We start from the raw sequence: 12,363 nt of genomic DNA on the forward strand, positions 1-12,363 counted from the left end.
ATCCATGCCGTCCTGCCATCTCCATCTCCCTATCTATCTCTCATTTGTCTAACCCTCAGGCTGCCTGCATGGATCATTCCCAGCATGTCACACCCAGCAACAACTTTGCAGCTGCCTGGTGGTTCAGTTTGGCTCTGGGGGGGTCTTCCCAAGAGTATTCCCTTGTCTAGCTTTTGTTCTTTATCTTCTCAGAGAATCTGGTTGTGGGCAGGGGAGTTAGTACCAAATGAGCAATGTGTATTTAGGTAGATAACCTCTATGAATAATTTATAAAGTAGTTTGTAAATTAGGAAACTTTAATTTTGATTTCCAGTGGATGATGTTTCAAGCTACTAAAATGAAATCATTTCCTATAGAAATCCAAGTACTTTCTCCACTGAAGCACAGTCAATTATAAAACATTTTAATGAGGTTTCACTCTATAAGACAAAAATTTAGACCAGGTTCCAGCTAATGAAGTGTCTTGTCCTTTCATTACAAACTCTGTAAAGTATTATTATTACTTTATTACCTCACTTGCTTCAAAAAAAGGCACTATTTAAGCAATACTGAAACTTGAGGAAACAGGGAGGGACAGCTGCTCTTGGACACATTTTTTTTTGTTTTCGTTTGTTTTTATAATTTCTCAATTCCTTACAGTCTACTTGTAATGGATTTTCTGTTACATTATTGCATTATTGCATTACTGACTTGGTGAATTAATTAGATAACCAAAGTGGAAATGTGAACATATGGTTTCATTAAACGTAAAAAATGAAGTCACTGACAAGTTTGTGCAAATAATTCTTCTTCAAAAATTATTTCCCTAAGGACTTCATGGTAAATTGAAAACTTTTGTTATTGACACTCAGTGTTCTCTGTGAACTGACACATCTAATTACCTTTGTGATGCACGTGTCCTACAACACTCCCCAGTTGTTTTGTGCCCTGACCTCAAAACATCTACACGTATCCACTTCTGGGCATTTGCTTGTATCATGTTCCTCTGGCTGCAATACTTCATCTCTCTCACTTTGTTTCTAAATTCCCTTTATTTATTATTTTGCTTTCTTTATTCTTGTTTTTATTTCCCTTTTTTCTACAATGAATGTTTATTATTTGTATTTAAATACATTTTTCACATTACATTTGAATCATTGGTTGGACCTCGATATCCATTTGAAGGCCTGATTTTAGTACTGGGTAGAAGGTGAAATGTTGGCTAAAATGTGCCTTTAAAGTATGGAAAAGCATCTGATGGGCTGAGAGGAACCAAACAGTCCCTCCCCATATTGTTTACACTTACACCCTTTGCTGGTGTCTCTCAGCTTAGAGACAAAAAGCAAACAGCAACAGAGTTGCTCCATTCCATCTCCAAAACTCTGAACATTTTTGGAATATTATTTAAGCATTATTTATCTATATCCAAGAAAATCCAGGCTCAGCAGAAGAGAAATATATTGAGTTTGTTCAACCTCTTTCTTCTATCTATGCAAAATAAGTGTTTACCGTGTGTGTGTGTGTGTGTGTGTGTGTGTGTGTGTGTGTGTGTGTGTGTGTGTGTGTTAGATGGAAGTTCTACTACTTAGGATGAAAATGACACAATATTCTGAAGTGGCATCCAGGAGGAGGCAGGGTAAGTGAGTGATAGTGAGTGACATGGTTGGCTCCACCCAACTCATGATGGAAGCCACATTGTCTCTACTCAATAACCCCAGAATCAGTTATTTTCATTTAATGGTGATGAAATATTAGAATTCTAGGTGCTTTTGTTTGTTGGTTTGGCTTGGTTGGTTAGTTTGGTTTGGTTGTTTTTCCTATACAGTTATTGATTTAGTTAAATCTGTATGCTGAGAGCTAGGGTCAGAATTCTTGTTCTTCCACTCTTTGCCAAGAAGACACTAAGCAAATCTGTTAGCCTCCCTCTGTCTCAGTTTTGTCAACTGTAAATGAGGATGATAGTACTCACCTTTCTCATAGCATTAGCAGAAGAATCTGTAAAAGACAGAAAAAATGTCTGGCAAATAAAAGGGACTAAGATAAAAGTTTCAAACTGGCAGTATGTTCGCTATCCTGGGGCTACCACTGGGGGCGCACACCACAAATATAGGGATCTCTTGTTATCTGGACTTTCATTATAAAAATATTTGCTATAATGACTTTCAGATACTGAAGATTGTGAAGGAGTGAGCCCTGCATGGAGAAGAGTGGTACAGACAGAGGGAACTTAATTTTAAAAGTCTTTGAGTTGGCATCAAGTCTCAGTTTCGAAAGGGAAAATCTGTTATAGTGAGTCCACAGACTTCTAGTGAAAACACTTAAATTGTACAGGAGTCCAGGCAAGAGGACAGAGAGTGTGCTGGAGTCACACTTCAGCTGTACTTGAAGGAATATTAACAGTGACTTGTATTATTTGAAGGGAAAGAAACAGGAATATAGACATGATTAACCACATTTGCTCCCAGTGCTCCAGCCACACTGGCCTCCTTACTGTTCGTGGCAATGCACGCTCTGTCCCTAAGGCTTGGAACATGATTGCCACATAGTAGAGGTCTTAGTCCGTTTGGGCTGCTATAACAAAAATACCATAGACTGACTGACTTAAAAACAAATTTATCCTCACTGTTCTAGAGGTTGGGAAGTCCAGGATCAACACACTGGCAGATTCAATTTCTGGTGAGAGCCCTCTTCTTAAGAGTTTCACAGGTGGTGGTCTTCTCACTGTGTCCTCACAAGGCAGAAAATGTGAAGGAGCTCTCTGGGGTATCTTTTATAAGGGCACTAATTCCATTCATGAGGACACCACCCTTATGACTAGTCACCTCCCAACAGCCCCACCTCTAAATACCATCATATTAGGGGCTAGTTTTCAATATAAGAATTTTGAGGGGACACAAACTTTAGTCTATAGCTGTACGTCCAATAAATAATAATTTGCCAAATAATTTGAATAAATAATGTCTCTTGCATCTGAGCATGAGAACATGGAGATTTTGGTAGCTGAGGCTCTTCAGGTTATTGTGATTTAACATATATTTTGTCAGAGCAGAGAACTTGACCTGGGATTCCATATAGCTAAGGAGGCAGCACTTGGGAGAAAGGGTGATCTGAGAACTCAGAGACAGTGATCTAAGAGTCTGTGAGCATCTGTTGATATTGGGAGGACAGAGATAGATTCTATAATAAACCAGCAGCAACTGTGAAGGGACTGAATCACCCACTAATTATGGCAGGTTAATTCACCTGTATAATTACTTATTTATGTTCATGGTATCTGCCCTCTTTGTTGACTAGAAAGCTCCATGAATCAGACCTGCTATTGTTGGCCTGAGAGGGTGGCTCTTGAGACATTGATGCCCATACTGTCAGAGAGGGGATTATAAGAGAATTAGTTTGGCATCTGATTCAAATTGCAAAGTCTGTAGAGAAAGTCCAGATAAATCCTTAAGCTGCAAGTGTCTCCAGAGTAAGATAAGTTCTTTGGGATTCTGAAAGTAGAATTCCAGAATATGTGGGTTTTTCTTAAGCTAAGTATCATGACTCCATCAATAAAATATCTTATTCATAGATAAGAGCTAAATGAATCATAATACAGAGTAATTTCTGTTTTTAAATTATTGTCAAATTTTGATTATCATCTAGAAATATGGTTCTGAAACTTTAGTGTTTCTTGTAGTTATAACTAGGGTTCACTCCAGTCTGATTGAATGTTTGGAGTTATGTAGGTGTGGATTCAAAATCCGCAAAGGTTTTCTAAGCTCTAGCTAATACAAAAGGAGCTTGAAAAATGGTTAACATGGGGCAGTTTTCTGGAAATAGCAAGTGATATCCTTGCCAATTATAATGAGTCCAAAAAGTTCTGAGAGTTCTGACTCCTCCTTTCTTTGGCTCAGTTAGGATTCACTTAGACAGTTTTTGTTTGTTTGTGTTTTTTTGCAAAGCTCTTTTTTCCAAGGGAAGTTCTCAGTGTTGGAGCCAATGAGCCAATCATTGCCCTGATGGGGCACAAGGCTGTGCTCCCCTGTCACCTCAGACCCTCCCCGCAACTGGATGCCCAATACATGGAGTGAGTGGACTCAAGATCACCCCTTAGCTAAGACAGTTTTTTTAAATGTCTGATCATCAGGGAACACCATGGGGAGTGTTGCTCTGAGGCTGCAAGATACACCCTTCTGATGAAGAGCAGTACAGATGCAGCTTTGAGCATTTATCCTATCACAGTAATGGTACTTTAAGTGTATGTGGCAGGTAAGTCTCTGGGATAGGAGTCTGTGTGGCTGAGTTCTAGGATAAGACCTGTCATTTCTCACATGACCACTCTGCTCACATACAAGGAGAACTGGCAAGAAAAAATGGAATTCCACCTCCTCCTGGTGATTTTGTGCAGTATATCTCCATTCTATGCAATTTTCTTGTAGCACATCCCCTTGAATCATGGTAAGAACCCCATAAACTCATTGTATCAGACCAGTGAAATGTTATATTCATCTCTCTGTCCCAAGTTTACTATTCTCAGATGTCTATAATTTAATCTCTCCACAAATATTTTCATAAATTCAGTATCAAATATTTATATCAAAGTGACTTACTGGTACATTTCTTAAATTTTATTAACTGACGATTGCAATCAATAAATGTTATCCCAACAACACTGCAGAAGGCCTGAGAGAATGTAGGAGGAAGTAACACATCATCTCTTTCCTGTCAGCACAGAGGATTTTAGTAGGGTTGAACAACTGGACACTGGCCTAAAATGTATAATTCCAGGGATGAAATCCTCTAAGATTATGTTATTTATCATTTCAAGGTGAGATTTTATACCTGACTGATGGAGCACAAATAAACTCACAGGAAGTCACCTCTGAGAAGATAATATTCATTCCTTATTTTGTAACAAAGAATAAAAAAGAAATTGGGAAGAAGTTCATGCTCTACTATTTTTTAGAAATACACTTTTATGCAAGTTACTTGACCTTTAACATTTTTCCATTATTTAAACAAATGTGAGAAAAATACAGCTGACCCTTGAATAACGTGAGGGTTGAGGCACCAACCCCTCACTCCCCAACACTGCCCTTGAAAATTGGGTACTGCTGTCTCTCAAAGGAATTGATAAATGACTCACCCAAGGGCAGAAAGCTGAACCAGTGTGAACAGAATCAGAACTCAAACCCTGGTTCTCTTGATTTCACATATTATGATCTCTAATCGAATATACTTTTCCCCACACTTAGTATGAAGATCTGTAAAATGAAAATACAAAAATCATTGGAAAAAATCTGCATGTAGGTGGACCCACAGAGTTCAAACCTGTGTGTTCAAGGGTCAACCCTACTACCTACTTCACTGAGATATTATGTAATTTAAATAAGAATGCATGCAAAGAAATTAGTACATTTCATAGTACATAGTAAGTGCACAATAAATGCTGCTGCTGCTGATCTACCCTTGGTATATCAGCAGAAATCATCTTGACATTGACAATAAACAATGCCCTGAACCTCTAGTCCAAAAAATCATATCAAAGTCTAACAGCCGCCTCCAAATATTTCCATGTTTACAGTCTAAAGCTCAAATTTGCTACTAGCATCTGGATTCTAATAGTAGCTAAGTATAGTGGTCAATTTGTTTTCCCTCAGTTGCTTTTATTAGTTTCCAAAATATCACTCCAGACACAGAATACAGCATTGTTCCCTGATTTCACCAAATATATCAACCATGAATGGTGCTTCTGTGTGTTGTGTGCTTTAAAAATTGTGTTGAGATCCAGAAATGTCTATTACCTTGTAGTCTCCCAAACCACTGGGCACTGTCTAGTGGGCAGCCCTACTACATTTGCAAGAGCATCCCAAGGACCAGTTTAGTGTCTCCAGCGTATTCATTCCTTTTTTCACACTCTCTCCTGTTGCCTGTAGCCTTGCTTTTTTCTTAGTATTATATGTTTAGCATTATAGACCTCAGTGTGAGTCAGAGATGGAGACCTGGAAGATGTACAAAAAGAAGTGCTAACTTGAATAATTCTGAGCCCAGGAGAAAGGTAAGAGAGTAGAGGGCCAGAGACACTTTCATTGGAGCTCAAGGCCCATCTCATGGATGCTCAGAAATCTGTCAATGTCTTCCATCAGGAGTCCTGAGAGGGCGCAGGGTCCACAATGTACAGTAGGGTGTCTAGGGAGTAGAGAATCGTCCTCCATATGCAGATTCAATCTCCTGCCACTCCCAGGACTGCAACTCATGCACATCCCCAAAAAGGAAGGCTACAGCATTGATTCACCCACTCATAACTGGGAAAGGAGGAGTTAACAGCCTCTCTGGATACTTGATCTTTCTACATTGCTTATTGTACATAAAACTGGAATTTATGGTTTATACGGCACAACTAGAGAGCGAAAGTCAGTCATGTAGGTTCCCTACCTGTGTGATTGATGGAATGTAAAAGCTAAGAATCTAAAGTGGCTTCCTCAGGCTCTAACTTTTAAATCACATGTGTTACACATATTGTTAGCACTCATCTCTTAATGTAAAACCAAAATACATCCCAGGGTGGAAAAATGACTTTTTTGAGAAGTACGTCAGATGGTTTTAGACCATTTCAGAGGTGGATGTCGCTGTCTCTGTTCTTGCTTTTTGTGTCTGTCACTAATCATAGTAAAGTTTGGTGCTAGGTACAGCATGTGATTGCTGTGAATCTGTTTTGACGGTTGAACATTTGTGGTAGTGTAATGACTTAATCAGAACTGTGTCCTTTAACAAGCCTCTGAGATTACCATAAATCCTAACACTCGACTTCTCATTATTACCTTCTTTTCTTGACTATTTGTTAATATCTCATTCCTTCAAGATTTCTTGTTCTTCCCTTTTTCTGCTACCTTTGATCTCGTAGGATAATCATTCATTCTGAGGAAATTGTTCACAGAATATTCTTACTACCTAAGTTACACAAGAGATGAGCAATCATTCTGTTTGGTTAAATGTACTAAAACCTAGGATCAAAACAATTTTTGGTTGTTGCTCTCTTAATTGAGCTCCTTGTCCCCTTCACAGTTCACAGGATTAGGAAGTTCCCCACACCCTCTCATCAAGAACAGTGATGCCAGAGTGGTCCATCTGGTGTGTCAGGCTGCAGGCTGGTACCCAGAGCCTGAGGCAAGCTGGGGAGATCCCTAAGGACAGAATTTAAAGCCGCACTCTGAAAACAACAGAGCAGGTGGAAATAGCCTGTTCTCCACTGAGTCTTCAGTCCTGGTAGCCATGACCTCTTTGGTCCTCAACCCCAGGCTCAACGAGAAGAAGGAAATAACTATTTCTGTTGTCAGGTTAGTTTCTATATTATTACATCTCATTGCCTTGAGTAGTGTTTTAAAAGCTGTGTTTCTTGTGTATTGTTGAATTTCTAATAGCAAGGAAAATGATTTTGAGTCCCTGAACTGTACTTTTTTAGGCAACCTTCCAATACCAAATTGAACTATTCTATTCAAAGTCTCCTACTTGGACTAGAGTTGCTAGCATATCTTTGCTAAGTGAGGTGTGATATGAAATTCAAAATTCACAATATTCTTTCTTGAGCTTGGGTTTCTTACCAGAGTCTCATTTTTTTTAACATCTTTATTGGAGTTTAATTGCTTTACAATGGTGTGTTAGTTTCTGCTTTATAACAAAGTGAATCAGTCATACATATACATATGTTCCCATATCTCTTCCCTCTTGCGTCTCCCTCCCTCACACCCTCCCTATCCCACCCCTCTAGGTGGTCACAGAGCACTGAGCTGATCTCCCTGTGCCATGCGGCTGCTTCCCACTAGCTATCTGTTTTATGTTTGGTAGTGTATATATGTCCATGCCACTCTCTCACTTTGTCACAGCTTACCCTTCCCCCTCCCCATAAATTAACAGGAAGCACAGTGAAGTTGAAGCTTTCCTTTATCCTTACATAAGCACTTCTTTTATTCATAATATTTATGCAATGGCACAGTAAATAGTTGAATTATATTAAAATCATTGAAATGGTTGTTTTGTCTGTAAGACACCAGGGAAGTTATTTGTATTATTTTACTTGTCGATTTGAAAATGGTGGAGGCAAAAAAAATGGTGTAGGCATGTGTGTGTGGAGTGATCAGATTAGGACTGACCCATCCCGTCTAGTGTAGACAGGGGCTACAGTAGAGAAGAATTTAAATGTTATAAAAAAAAAAAAAAGACAGAAAATGTAAGATGCTTTAAGGTCAGCATGAACTAGATAGCTGGCTCTTTTGAGAAATTAAGTATGTACTGACACACATTGCCACTTGTCGTAATTGATGTCTATATCTTCCTTCATGACAGAAATAATATATGGATAACTTTGAGTATTATTTTAGCTGTGGTCTGCATTTCCGTGGTTGTTTTCTTCATTGCAGTGCAAAGAAGATCTAAAAGTAAGTGGGCTGGGGAAATGTGATGACTGTCATTTGAGTTTGTCCATTGTTGGGACTGGGTGGAGTAAGATGGTGACTTGGAAGAGTAAAACGGTTATCTAAAAGAGTTAAATGATATGTAGGTGACAGAGACTGAAGGCTTGGAAAGCAGGAATATGAAGGGTCATTTTTTGGTAGCACTTCTTCAGTTGGGAATCTTGGTTTTATCTTGGTACTGAATGGCATGTTATTCTCAGTCTTGCTATTGTGGAAAAAATGCTATTTGCCCAACAGAGTAGATTACCACATGGACCCTAGTCCTTCAGCCTCCCTTAGTTTGGCTTCAGTTAGGATTTATATAGGGGCCCTGAGTAACCTGGTTCCCATAATGGAGCAGATGAGATGTCCAGCAGTGAAGTGTGGGACACCACTGTGTACACAGCAGCAAAAGAAAAACAAACTATCAAAATAAGTTAATTGAAAAGAAGCCAAAATATAGATATAACCCATATTTGAATAAGGGGATAACTTAGAGATAATTTAAACTTTCTCAAACATTCTCCTGGAGAACACTTTCCCCAGATGTTAATTAGGGGAGATTTGGGGAAATATCTGATTAAATAAAGTTGAAATTTCTTACTTTAAAAATGATCAGAGATATTAAATGATAATATGAATTATGAATCTCTAAAAGCATTGAATTTCATGAAAGAATACTTAAGAAAATATTAAGTTTAAAATGTATAAATGTCCATATTTTATAAAGTTAATATATAATTTGAAAAAATACATAAGATGGAATGAATCAGAGTTTTCTTTTTATATCCATGGGTGATATTTATTTCACTCTCCATATATTTCTGATCCTCCCTATTATCCATAATAAGAATGTATAATACTCTGAAAAAAAATTGTAGAAAAAATAGAGTCAATCATTTTTTTCTAGTTATACTTTCCATGCATATCAGTTAATCAGACATAAGGTGAGGATCCCTCTTTAAGGAGAATGGTGGATCAGCTGCAAACCAAACATCATTTAATAGATGTTCTGCTGAGCCACAGTTCTCCACAGACTCTGACCTCCTTGCTGGGTCCCTGCCTTCTCCTTTGCTTGAGCAGACCCACCAGGAAGGATCACCTGAGAATGCTGAGAGGGTAAGGGGTAGATGAGGAAGGGCAAAAAACCCCTTATCTCAAGAGGGGCCTGCTTCCTCTCTCATGATTTGGTCCAGTTGTTTCACATGACATCGCCTTTTCCCATCCTGGACCACTTCCTCTACATTTGGCATCCCTAGCATGGAAACCAAAGAATGTTAGCATGGATGCGGAACTCGATTTGTGGTTTCTCCACCCAGACACTAAATAAAGGTGTAAACAACAGTCCGTTTTCTTGTTACAGAATCATAAAATTGTCACAGGAGCCCCAAATGGTAAGAATCCTAACAATTTATTCTTCCAGTAAAATTCCTGAAACATAGGAAGCACTTGATTAATGTTGTGTTGAATTACATGTTGAACCCAATCCCTCATTTTCCCTGTGAGGAAACTGAGGTCTAAAGACATTCAGGGACCAATTTAGTCCTAGTAACAGAACTGAGATGGGGATTCTGAACACACAACTTGCAGTCTTGCAGTCCCTTCTCTGCTGTGGCGTCTGTCTCAGGCAAGGGCAATTTTGAGTTGAAATACAATGTTGGTAATATTTGTGTTCAACAGCAGCTGCCAGTTGGGACTTCCTTCTTTCCATGATCTAAGTAAATCTGTGCTCAAAATGCTGCTGCGTTGTCCTAATCCCACATCCTCCTCAATCTAATACACCTGCTATGGACCCTTACACTTCACAGTGCTGACTTGGTTATGCAGAGTGACAGAAAATAGGTGAAGTCATCCTCAGCAGTCATCCAGGAGAACATGGCTTAGCATTGGCACTTATCATCCATTGAGGAAGACTTCGTATGTTTAATTTGTCCAGTTTGGCCAAATAATTCATATTAAGCAAAACACATATTTTAGAATAGTGATGAGGTAAATAGCCATGTGGTTTCCCTATCACACTTATTTCGATAGGGAGAGAAAAAGTTCTGCAATATAATGAAAGACTCAAAACGCTTTAAAAGTTGTAATAGTTGTTCTGGGACTGATCCTTTTACCCAAAGCATAGTTTCTGTTGCATCTTTCCGAAGTTTGATTTCTGGGTAGTTTGGGGCAAACCTCTCTCTGGCTTTGCCCTAGTTCTTTTTCTTCAGTTTTGGAGGACATGAACATCTTCCATGGAGTGGACTTGCCTGGCCCCAAGGCTGGATGGGCTTAGAGAGCTCCAGTTGAATTAGAGCACTTATTACCCCCTCCCCAAGCCTCTCCTTTTATCCAACACATCTCCAAAATTGTCCAACCTTTTTTGCTACTTCAGAATTGGAAGTTTCTTGGAAAGTTTGGAAAGTTACTTGGAAAGTTTCTTCACTCCCAGTTTTTTCTCTACATTTTTCTATATGGCCTTTGTATTTTAGATTATTCAAAAGCTTTGTTTTCATAGTCTATCTCATATGAACCATGTTGAACAATTTTTTAAACATTTTCCCCCTCCCTCGCTTCCTTCCTTCCTCTCACTTCCTCTCATCCACAGCCGGGTCAGTGTGAAAGAGCCAGTTTTACCTTTAACCTCATATTCAGTTGAATACACATAACATGTAATTTATGATCTAATCATCTGTTTGCCATGAGCAATGTTACCATTTTGATGCCTAGATTCACAGTCTCATAACTTTCAAAAGATAGTCAAAATAAATTTCTCTGTGGAGCTTACTGAGACCACTTCCAGGAATTCACAGTATGCTTCACTTTGCTAATCGTAGTAGCAGAGAGCTAGTAATTACTCATACTTGTGTGCCAAGTTATTTTTTCTGTCTCTCCATTCTCTATGTCTTCTGAACTTCCATGGTCTACTAGAAATGTCTTCATCACAGTTGACCTGGGTCTGAAAATCAATAACTCCATCTTTTTACTCTTCATCAGTCTCTGTAATATGCATATTTTTTATACATCTTTATTGGAGTATAATTGCTTTACAGTGTTCTGTTAGTTTCTGCTGTACAACAAAGTGAATCAGCTATACGTATACATATATCCCCATATCCCCTCCCTCTTGAGCCTCCCACCCACCCTCCCTATCCCACCCCTCTATGTCATCGCAAAGCACCCAGCTGATCTCCCTGTGCTATGCAGCAGCTTCCCACTAGCCATCAATTTGTAATATGCTTATTTTTAGCTAAAGTAAAACTACAGACATTTCAGTACATTGAGTCTCTACCAGGTTTTGGCTATCTGAAACAGTAAATTTTGGCAGACTATTTTTGTTATAGTCTTTGCCCTCTCTTTTTTCACATTGCATAGTCTGGTTACCCATAACAGTATGTATGTCTGGGATCGGTGGAAATACGGCTCAAACTTCTGGATACTTTCTGATCTGTCCATTCGAATCCTGTCTCTCATTTGTTGAAAAATATGGATTCTTTTCATTTCTTTTAAAATTATTTATTTTTACCTTTTTTTTTTTTTTTTTTGCAAGAAGTATGTGAAGGCTACATGTCTACTGGGGAATAGAATTTGTATCGTCAGTTTTCCATCATTGCAGTAATAAATTCCACTGAAAGGGCCATCATGTAGTTGATTTTCAGAATCACAGTGGAAACCCCTACATTGATTCCAATTTTTTTTTTTTTTTTTTTTTTTTTTTAATGATTCCAATTTTTAATACAGGTGCTTCTCTCTCTCTTTCCCCTACTGGGTTCTTTTACTGAGCTCCTCCTTTGCCTGTGAGGCTCAGACTCATGCCGTCCATATCCAAGTGCTCTCCTTAGCTGAATCAGCTCTCTGTTGGGGAGGTGGGTGAAAACGTGCTTTGGCAGCTTTGGTGCTCTCCAGTCAGGCTTCAAGCAGGTTGACCCTAGGGTAATAAATCATCCCAGTTTGTCTGGGATGAGCCTGGTTTTAG

The 12,363-nt window shown here is 38.7% G+C and overlaps 1 protein-coding gene across 3 annotated transcripts in view; it reads left to right on the forward strand.

The window, feature by feature from the left end:
* The window catches only part of LOC132423139 (zinc finger protein 300), a 120,890-nt gene that overhangs the window by 95,067 nt on the left and 13,460 nt on the right, over positions 1-12,363 (forward strand). For 2 of the 3 annotated variants that reach the window (XM_060008510.2, XM_060008508.1), the window contains one exon: positions 7,024-7,295. The exons of the other annotated variant lie outside the window; for it this stretch is intronic. The gene's annotated coding sequence lies outside the window, so the exon portion shown is untranslated. The remainder of the gene's footprint in view (positions 1-7,023; positions 7,296-12,363) is intronic. 3 annotated transcript variants of the gene reach the window in all.

Source organism: Delphinus delphis, chromosome 3 (assembly GCF_949987515.2).
Source record: "Delphinus delphis chromosome 3, mDelDel1.2, whole genome shotgun sequence".
Lineage (NCBI taxonomy): Eukaryota > Metazoa > Chordata > Mammalia > Artiodactyla > Delphinidae > Delphinus > Delphinus delphis.